The sequence below is a fragment of the Hippocampus guttulatus genome, chromosome 17 (genome assembly GCF_054856545.1).
Source record: "Hippocampus guttulatus isolate MCC_2025c chromosome 17, RoL_Hgut_1.0, whole genome shotgun sequence".
Classification (NCBI taxonomy): Eukaryota; Metazoa; Chordata; class Actinopteri; order Syngnathiformes; family Syngnathidae; genus Hippocampus; species Hippocampus guttulatus.
In genome coordinates this window covers 14,642,322-14,652,472 of record NC_141277.1, presented here as the reverse complement: position 1 = coordinate 14,652,472, position 10,151 = coordinate 14,642,322, and the positions used below count along the sequence as shown (strand labels likewise).

General features: G+C 45.5%; 1 pseudogene; it reads right to left on the bottom strand.

Annotated features, from left to right (window-relative positions):
* Positions 1-308: 308 nt before the first annotated feature.
* On the bottom strand, positions 309-5,107 carry LOC147192209 (uncharacterized; annotated as a pseudogene).
* Between the last annotated feature and the right edge of the window lie 5,044 nt (positions 5,108-10,151).

Sequence of the window (10,151 nt, the reverse complement as noted above, 5' to 3'; positions counted from 1 at the left end):
CACGTCCCATATCTGGCACGACTGAAGGGGAACATCTTGTGACATAACAGGTAAAATGCATGAGGCTCCTCGGTCGTCATCTATCGGTGGGGTCACTAGATACATCATTGGTCTGGGCACCATACACACTAAGCAGTCAGTGTCGTTGTACGCCTCACGAGCTGCTACAGCTTTCTCCATCCATGAATTGGAGTTGAGGTCCATCACTTCAATGTGAGCTCAGCTGCTGTTGGATTGCAGTTTTCCTGGGAGGGAGTTGCTCTTGCGTTGTCTGTAGTTGAGTTCAATCTGGAATCGTCTGGCTCTGTTCAGGATTCGTCGAGCGTTGTTTCGAAGTCGTCAGGCGTTGTAGTCGTCCCAGGCTCGTCTCTCTGGCTGTTGATGTGATGGAAGCTGATCCCTGTGGGGCCTCGAGCTGGTCTGGTAGACGTCAAGTGGAACCACGTGTCCCCCTTTCCTTGCAGGCGAATGAAGTCCTCTCCGTCACCTTGTATTGACCCGTCCACCTTGGTTCCGACCACTTCCTTTTCAGAACCTTTAACCACACAAGTTCACAATCATTCATTAGCAGTGGAGCACCGGCCTGTTTTTCGGTCAGGCTGGAGAACGTAAAGGTCAGCTGTTGCAGCCCAGGTGGTCCCTCCACCTGCGATTCCTCCAGTGGAGCTGTTGGTGCCGGAAACGGTCTGTTGGTATGACATTCAAATGGTGTCCACCCTTTGGCTGAATTTAGTGACATCCTTACATTCATTAAGGCAATTGGGAGAGCCTGTACCCAATTTAGCTTAGACGATGCTAATGTTTTTGCTAATTTTTCTTTGATGTTCCTGTTCATTCTTTCAACTTGGCCTTGGGACTGTGGGTGGTACACTCAACCAAAAGAGTGTTTCAAATCCAGGGCCTTTTCTACTTCTTGTAGATGTTTGTTTTTGAAATGAGTTCCGTTATCGGACCTGATTTTCTTTGGGAACCCATGAGTTGGAATGTAATGATTGATCAAGTGTTTAGCCACAGCGTTCGCTGTTTCAGTTTTGCAAGGATAGGCTTCTGGCCATCCTGAAAAGGAATCCACTATTACCAACAAATACCTGTATCCTGACACTGGTTTGATCATGTCAGTGAAATCCATCGAAACCACTTGACCTGGAGCAGTCACGTCCGGATCTTCTTCGTAGGCATGCTGTTGTACCTACTGCAAACACTACAGTCCTGTAGTTCGCTTTTTACAATCGTTCTCATGAAAGGGTGCCACCAGGTGTGGAGTCGTCTTAGTGTTTCATCCACACCTACATGGCACACTCCATGGGCTTCACTTATCAACTGTTTCAACTGTTTTTGTGGTGGGATGCATTTCCCATCCCTTTTCCATATTCCATTATCACTCTTTGTACCCCCTTTCGACTTCCACACACTCCTTTCTTCCGGACTGGCTTGCTCTTGCCACAACTTGACTGTATCCTCATTCACCTCTTCCCTATCGGTTAATTCATTCTCACTGATCATTAGTTGCAATGTGGGAAGATAGCCTGCTGCCTCTTTTGCCGCCTTATCAGCCGAATCATTTCCTTTTGCTACAAAGTCTGAGCGTTTGGAATGTCCTTTGCATTTAATGATGGCCACTGCTTTGGGCAGCATTAAAGCATCTCGCAATGCTAGGATGTCTTGATGATGCCTAATCGGCGTTCCTACAACAGTCACAAAATCATTTCGTTGCCACTCAGCCATAGCCGTGTGTATTACCACGTGCACATATGCTGAGTCAGTGTAAATGTTGGCAGTTATTCCCTGGACTAGCGTTAAAGCTGTTTGAACCGCAATCAGTTCAGCTCTCTGTGCTGATTGAGGACTTGTTAATTATTTTTGCTACTACCGTCGTGAAGTCGTCATCCGTCATTCGTGTCACAGAGAATCCCGACTGGAGTCCTTGTTCTCCTTTGAAGCAACACCCATCTGTAAACAGTATCATGTCTGGATTATTCAATGGTGTCTCGCGTGTTTTCGTCCACTATCCGCTGTGTGCAGCAGTGTGGTTTTCCTTCCATCATTCCTTCCGCCATGTTGACGCCTTCGTGCGTAAACAAGATGTGGGGTTGGGTTAGTATTGTCTCGATTTTTCTTTGTCTCCCTCCTGTCATGGTGAATGCCTGGCTTGTGACGTATTGTACAGTGCTGTGTGATGTGCGGATAGTGAGTGGATAATGTAAAACTATGTGCGATGTTTTCTGAACGAGCCGAGCAAGAGCTGAGGCAAAAGCCGCACATAAAGGATGTCGTTGTTCATATTTGTCAAGTGGAGTGGATGCATACAAGCAAGTGTATCGTTCACTATCTCCCACTTTCTGAAAAAGCACAGCAGACACACTGCTTGATTTTTCAGACACATCAAGAAAGAACATTTTGGTGTAGTCTGGAATGGCCAACGAGGCCGCAGAGGAAAGAAACTGTTTCAAGCTGATGAACGATTGGTCTGCATCAGAAGTCCAGGTAAGAGAGTGAGTCAAGTTTCGCATGCCTTGGTCATTAACCATGGCGCGCAAAGGGCGAGTGAGTTCAGCGGAGTCTGAAACATGGTGTCGAGAATAATTACAAAGTCCCAGGAAGGCAAGCATTTGCTTGACATTGGTGGGTTTGGGATGGTGCAAGATGTCATCCTTGTGTGAAGGTGTGTTATATCGTGAATGCGGAATTTTGCATAGAACACCCGCTTTTAGCAGCCCATTTATTGTGTCTGTTATGCCGAGACGCCCCGATTCTTTAGTTGGATACTGTGGAATATAAATCGGTTCGGGTTTTATTTGAAAAATGACTGGAGTGATGTCGCATCGTCCCACGTTTGTTGAGTCGGTGGCCCACAAGTGCTGTGGAAGTTGTTCGAGCATGGATAGAGCGAGATCACTATCGGTCATTTCTCTGCCATGATGCCTGTCCAAAAGATTATGTTCAAGAACAGAAAAGGGATAAAATGCATCAGATTGGATCCAGTAGGCATCGAGAGATTTGGAATACAACAAGTTTTCGTGTATTGTTTCATACCAATCAGTCGCCGTTGTACATTCCCTCATGAATGGACCAAGATCCTTGGCTGTGTGTTGTGGAGAAACCATCAGCCAGATATGTGGATGGCAGGGTGGCATAGACGGGTCGGACGGATCTGCCATCATGTACCATTTTTGTTGTTCGTCTGTTAGAGAAACCAAAAAGGCTACTCCTGGCTTTCCTACAAACAAATCGCCCATGTTCAATTGCCACGTGTTTCCCTCAACTTCCTTAAATGCTTCACTGTTACACTTCATCACTTTTTCTGTCATAGTAGAGTGTGCAATGCATGCAGTCCGACACCATATCATAAGTGCAAAGGTTGCGAACCCAAGGCGACCATTTCATCCAGAAACTCTCCGCCTTCCTCCAATCAGTCGAATCCGTGTCCATTCTTGCCCAGTAGATGTCAGCTGTGGCACAGGCAATTGCAGGTGAAGTACCGTATTTTCACGACCATTCGACGCACCGTATGGTTGGGCGCAGTCTCATTAATGGGTGCTATTTCTGTATTTTACACATAGACAAAGGCACTGTATTATTGGGCGCGATTTTAAAGTGGTAAAACATACGCCAGCTTAAACATACGGCATGCATGCGCGCACGCTAAAAACACGTTAGCTTGTAGCATACGGTAGCATGCCAAGACATACAGATACAAGCTAAAAACACGTTTTTAAAAAGGCAACGAAGCAAAACGGAGTTCCGTTGTATTTTATTTAGCCATCGTACAATGTACTCACGTTTTTCGATCAATCATCACCCAGAAATCCATCAAAGTCCTCATCCTCTGCATCAGAATTGAACAATTGTGCAAGTACCACGGTAATCCATCAAAAACGCCGTGTTCCCTCTCGTTGTCAGTCACTCTCATTGCCATGTGGCTCCACAGAAAAGATGCCGGCTTTGCCAAAAACCCGAACAACAGTGCAAGCAGACACGTTCGTCCAAGCAGCCACAATCAATTCGCAAATTGTGGCGTAACTCGCCCGGCGCTGCCTCTCACTCTTTGTAAAGTTGTGTTTGCCATCGATCATTCATTGTTCCCATGCCGCTCGCAACTTTACTTTGAACGCCCGGTTGATGCCGATGTCCAGCGGTTGGAGTTCTTTATTCAAGCCTCCGGTAATAACGGCAAGCTCAGAGTTCATTTGCTTGACTTGGTTTTTCACCGCTGCTGTGAGATGGGCACGCATGCCAAAAGCATAACCGATGGCTTGAAGTTTGAACTGAGCTTCGTAGGCGTGTCTCTTTGTAGAATTTATTTTCGGGGGTTCTAAGAAACCAAAACCGAAGTTGTTTTGCAACAATGCACATAGCCACACTTTATACAGGTGTTGGTACCTGCTTGTAGCGTCGCTTTAGCGTCCACTTACACGCCCACCCTTCACTCATTGGCGGCCTGCTTCCCCGCATGCCTGTCACTCACGTCTGCCTTTTCTCTCTCTTTCTCTCCATATATGTATATATACACGCCCACCCTTCACTGATTGGCCGACTTCTTTGCCGCATGCCTGTCCACAGTCACTTCCGCCTTTTCTCTATATAAACAGCGTGTCGGCTGTCAGTCAGGTTTTGGAACTCAGCGCATAGACAAGACGCTCCGCATCATAAGGCGTCCTGTCCATTTTGGAGAAAATTTTAGACTTTTAATGGCGCCTTATAGTCGTGAAAATACGGTAACTTGTCCCTCGAACAGCTGAAGTAGTTGAGCGTCTGTGTAGACAGATTGAGTAGAGCAGTGGTAGGAGATCCCATCAGGGAACTCCAAAGTGAGTCCATCAGGGCTGCATTTTATGATCAGGGCCATCTTGATGAGGAGATCACGACCCAACAAGTTCACTGGACAATTTGGTGCAAAGACAAAAGAGTGCATCAACGTTTGTGAGTAACATTGAGTGCGGATAGGGGTAGTCATGTGCAGGGTGGTTTCTTCTCCCTTGAATCCAACTAATGAGATGCCGCCGGTAGTAAGAGAACTTTCTGGTGGTAAGGTCATGACGGTGGAATGTCGCGCTCCAGTGTCGACCATGAAAGGTAGAGAAGTTCCTCCTACCGTCAAATTGATCATCGGTTCCTGCAGACCGCGGCTAGTGGATCCAAGGCCCCATCATTGCGAATATTGACCGGCAGTCGGTGGCAGGTATTGCTGGTTTGGTGGTTGAGGAGGGCCAGGTTGGAGAGGTGGCATGACAGTCTGTTGTGGTGGCTCGTTGTAGGATTGTTGGTTGTAGTCTGCCCTGCCACGTGACTGTGCGTAGCCTCCTCTGTCGTAGCTTCGTTGTTGTCCTTTGCCTCTGCCCCTCCATCCTTGTCCTTGTGGTCTGGCTCGGCAGTCAGGTGCCCAGTGGCCCATTTTGCCACAGTTAAAACATTGTCCTTGGTCACCAGGGGGCACTCTCTGACCCCTGAATGGTCCCGACTGATACATCATGCACTCGAAAAAGACAGAAGGTGATGAGGTGTTAGCAGCCGGTGGAGTCACGGGCTCCTCCTTTTTCTGCAAGCTTTGGAGCTGCATTATAGTCAATTGGGATTCAACGTTCTTTCGCTTTTCATTTTTGTTTCATTATCTTTACTATGTCTTCGTAGATGGTGCTTCAGGTGAGACAGCCAGCGAGCGTGGTCAGTGCCAGGGAGGTCAGGGTTTGACTCCATGGCCTGGACTACGGATTTGGGAACCCCTTTTAGCACAGCCACCCTAAATACTTGGGAATGAAGAGAGGAGTCAGTGGGTTGATGACCTGTTTTTAGCGCAAAATCAACTTGAGCGCGATCAATAAATACTGCTGCATTCTCATCTGACTTTGGAGCAAACACCAAGTCAGAGATAACGACCTCGGGTATGGGGAACAAAGCGTCTAATGCTGTCAGTACTTTCATAAACTGTGTGCTAGTAAATGCGATGTTGTCCATTATGTCTGGAAGTCCCGATTGTTTCAGGAGAGTCTCCAACTGAGACAGCGGGCACGATTGCGTCATCAATGCTCTTATGTCACCTGCTGTGAGAATTTGACCTGTCGTGGCACGCTGGATGGCTTTCAGCCAGCTCTCTCCACCATTCTACATGGGAGGATGTTTCTGCAACATCAGACTGAGGTCAGAGGGGGTAAATGGTTTATAATACATTGCTTGACATCCCGACACAGGGTCCACCTTGGATATCATGGAAGCTTGGAAAGCAACACCTCCCATAGAACGAGTGTACATGCCTCGCGGACTCTGTGAAGCATCCGCATGTAGTGAGGTGTCAATTTCAGTGTGTCGCGATGTACTCAGTGGTGAGTCTGGATGTGTATCTTTAAAGCTCTGTAACTCGCTTTTCATGTCAGTCATCTCCTTCTGCAGCTGGGACATGTATACGTGTGTATTCACAGTCGCCATATCCTTTCGCCGTTCCTCCTCCTCTATCTCCTTCTGTCTTTTTTCAAAAATAACATCTCTAGCCTCACGGCTGCGTCTCAACTCTTCCTCTTCCTGTCTGTGTGCATTCTCCTCTGCTTCTTTTAAGAGTGCGAGTAGCTTGTCACTAACATTCCTCGGCAATTACTGATGTCTTGTCAACAAACTTTTAAATTTTATAGCTCTGTCTAGCAATTGTCGCGGCTCACGCCTGTATTTCATTAGTTCGTCAAATTCTTTTTGTATCATGTCGATTGAAGCAGTGACTCCTGCAGCCAGTGAGTCCGCAGCTGTCTGTTTGTTTGCGTCAGGAGGTGGTTGACCCGCAGCGCCAACTCCATCCCAGTCCACTTGTAGACTGCCTCCATAAACTGACAAAATAGGGCAAACTGGTACAGATGGATCTTTCAGCATTTGTCTTACGTTTGCATAAGGTGAGTCGGTGAAAGGGTTAATAGGCACGCTCTGTCGCCCCACGGCAGACTCACAATAGGGTGGCGGCGCAGAGGGCAGCTGCTTGACTTCCACATTGCCAGCAGTGTGGCATTTTTCGTCCATTTTTCAACTTTCTTTAGACTTTCTCTCACTTTGCTGCCTCTCGGAGACAACTTGTTTGTTCTTTTCACATCTTCCTCCAATTTTTCCTTTTTAGTCAAACATGCTTTTTCTACTTCATTCATCAGTCACCAAGCACGCAGCCGAAGACATCTGCGGGAACCAGCCCTTGTCACAACATTCTCTTACCCACTCTCTCAGTTCATCCCTTTTTTCTTCTCTACTTTTCTCCGGCAAAGCGCCCACACACACACTACATGCACTTCTCACATGATCACTTAGCAGCACATTACGACCGTGGTTTGGAATAACACGGATATCGAACCACTACAACTCCCTATCGAATTCCCCATCCATCTTTATACTTTAACACCAACAAAATTCAATAACACAAACTGTAACTCCAATTTTTAAGAATTTTTTCAAAACGGTCGAAAATGTCAACATTTGGCATTCAGCCCAACTTGTCGGGACCCAGGTCATATTTTCCTTATTTGGAGGCCTTTTATTCCCAAATGCAACATCGGATTCGAACGAAAGTGGTCGGGTTGGATAGCGGGAGTGCTGTTGTTATCCCCAGACCTACAGCCCTCACGGGATAACAAAGATTCCATTTTTAAGATTTTTTTTTTCTAACGGTCGAAAATGTCAACATGTTAGGCGTTCAGATCAACTTGTCAGAAATCAGGTCAATAAGGAGAGGAGCTCAAAATGTCATATTTAAGAGGCCTTTAAATTGGTAATGGAACATTCGATCTGAATGCCAGTCCTGTGGTTGTATACCTGGCGTGCCCTAGTGTGTCGACAACCTGGTGTGGTTGTCATATGCTATCAACTCTAAACCTACACCGCCCCCTGTTGGCTACATGTATCATAATCACATATCAAGACATCACCTTTTCTTTATAAGAAAAATATACTGTAGTTCCACATACGTATATGCAAACATACAAATGTTTTTTTTAGTTAGCTGAAACTATTTCTTCATTATGAACAACTTTCTCTTTTTTTTTTGAACACCTGTCCATCTACAAAAATAATGTAAATATTTGCGTCTTCACAAATCAAGCCTGACAGGTTTCTTAATATTACGCTTGGACCTCCTTAAAACAGGTGAAGTAGAGGTATCATTCTCTGACGATGGTTCATGACCTTTCTCATTCGGTTCAGTCATTTTGGCTCAGTTGGAGTAGACACAACATCCTCACTTGACGTTTCATCATTAGTCTCTTGGAAGTGTTCTTTGGTCACCTTTATGCACACCTTTTTCTGCTTGTGCATGCAGGGGACTAGATGTTACATGACTAAAGCCATACTGTATTGCGAACTGTTGCCATTCTCTGCAGTTATAACAGGGTCCATTGTCACTAACCACAATGTCTGGTATCCCTTGTCTTGCAAAGAAGGATTTCACATCTGTTATGACATTGGTTGCAGTTGTGCTTGTGAGCAAGGCGATTTCGGGATAGTTGGAATAGTAGTCAATTACCAGCAAGTAATCTTTTCTATTCTAATGAAACAAGTCTGTTCCAACTTTCTTCCAGGGAGCGGTGGGAAGATCTGGAATCAGCATAGGTTCCCTTGCTTGCTTGCTCTGATACTTTTGACATGTTTCACATTTTGCAATTTTTGCAATTTTCAATTTCCTTGTTGATGCCTGGCCAGTATACGGCTTCCCTGGCACTTCTCTTGCATTTCTCGACTCCTAAATGTCCTTCATGTATCCTTTGCAGTATGTCTGTCCTCATACTGTGCGGAATGACAATCCTTTTGTCCCTCAGTAATAGTCCATATGTAACACTGAGCTCTGACCTGATGTGGTAATACTTTATTAATGACCCTCTCAGCCAGCCTTCTCTCATATGTGTCATCATCGTCTGCATTTCTGTGTCTTTCATGGTTTCCTCCCTTATTTGTTTTGATTTTGAATCTAAGTCCGGCAGGGACTCCACAATGAGGTTTACATGAGCCTCGACATCACTTTCAGTGGAGCTTGTGTGGTGTAGCTCATGATGAGGCGCTGGACACTTGGCGACATCTTGCTCAAGTTCTTCTTGATGATGGATATTAATGGGCGATGATCTGTCTCAACTGTGAATGTTGGAAGGCCATACACATAGCAATCGAAAATGTCCGGTCCATAAGCCAATCCCAAACATTCTTTCTCAATTTGTGCGTATTTAGTTTCAGTTCTTGTCATGGATCTAGAAGCAGAAGCTACAGGTTTCCAAATTCTCTTGCTCATGTCGACTTGTCCATTTAAACTCTGTAGCATCATGAAAGTAGCTCTCTCATGGCTGATGTTTTCACTGACAGATTCGGAATAAACTTTCCAATGAAGTTAATCATTTCCATGACTCGTAGTACACCTGTTTTGTCTGTGGGGCGAGGCATGCTGAGGATGGCTTTTATTTTATTTTCATCCGGCTGAATGCCTCTGTTGGACAATTTATTCCCCAGAAACGTTATCTCCTGCACACCAAACTGACATTTCGCACAATTCAGTTTCAATCCATTTTCACGTACTCTTTGTAGCACCTTTGCCAGTCTTTCATTGTGTTCCTGTAAGGTTGTGCCCCATATGACGACATCATCCACATAACAGCGAACCCCTTCAAGTCCTTCTAGCATATTGTCCATGGCTCTGTGAAATATCTCTGACGCTGAGATTATTCCAAATGGCATTCTCAAGAACCTATACCAGCCAAACGGAGTATTAAATGTGCAGTACTTTGAGCTTTTCTCTTCGAGTTTTATTTGCCAGAACCCTTGTGCTGCATCAAGCGTTGAGAAGTACATGGCTCTGCCCATTTCACTCACAATCTCCTCTCGGTTCGGAATCTGGTAATGCTCATGTTTGATGTTTTGATTTAAGTCACCAGGGTCCATGCATATTCTCAGATCTTTGTTTTTATTCCCTTTGTCCATACAAACCATCGAGTTGACCCACTCAGTCGGCTCTTCGACTTTAGTGCTGACTTCAAGTCGACACATCTTGTCCAGCTCCTTTTTAAGCCTTTCTCGGAGTGGTGCCGGAACTCTTCGAGGTGCATTCATCACTGGTGTCGCATCCTCTTTCAGTTGGATTTTGTATTTGTAAGGTAGACATCCAAGTCCTTTAAATACATCCTGATATTGTTCCACAATATTTTCCACTG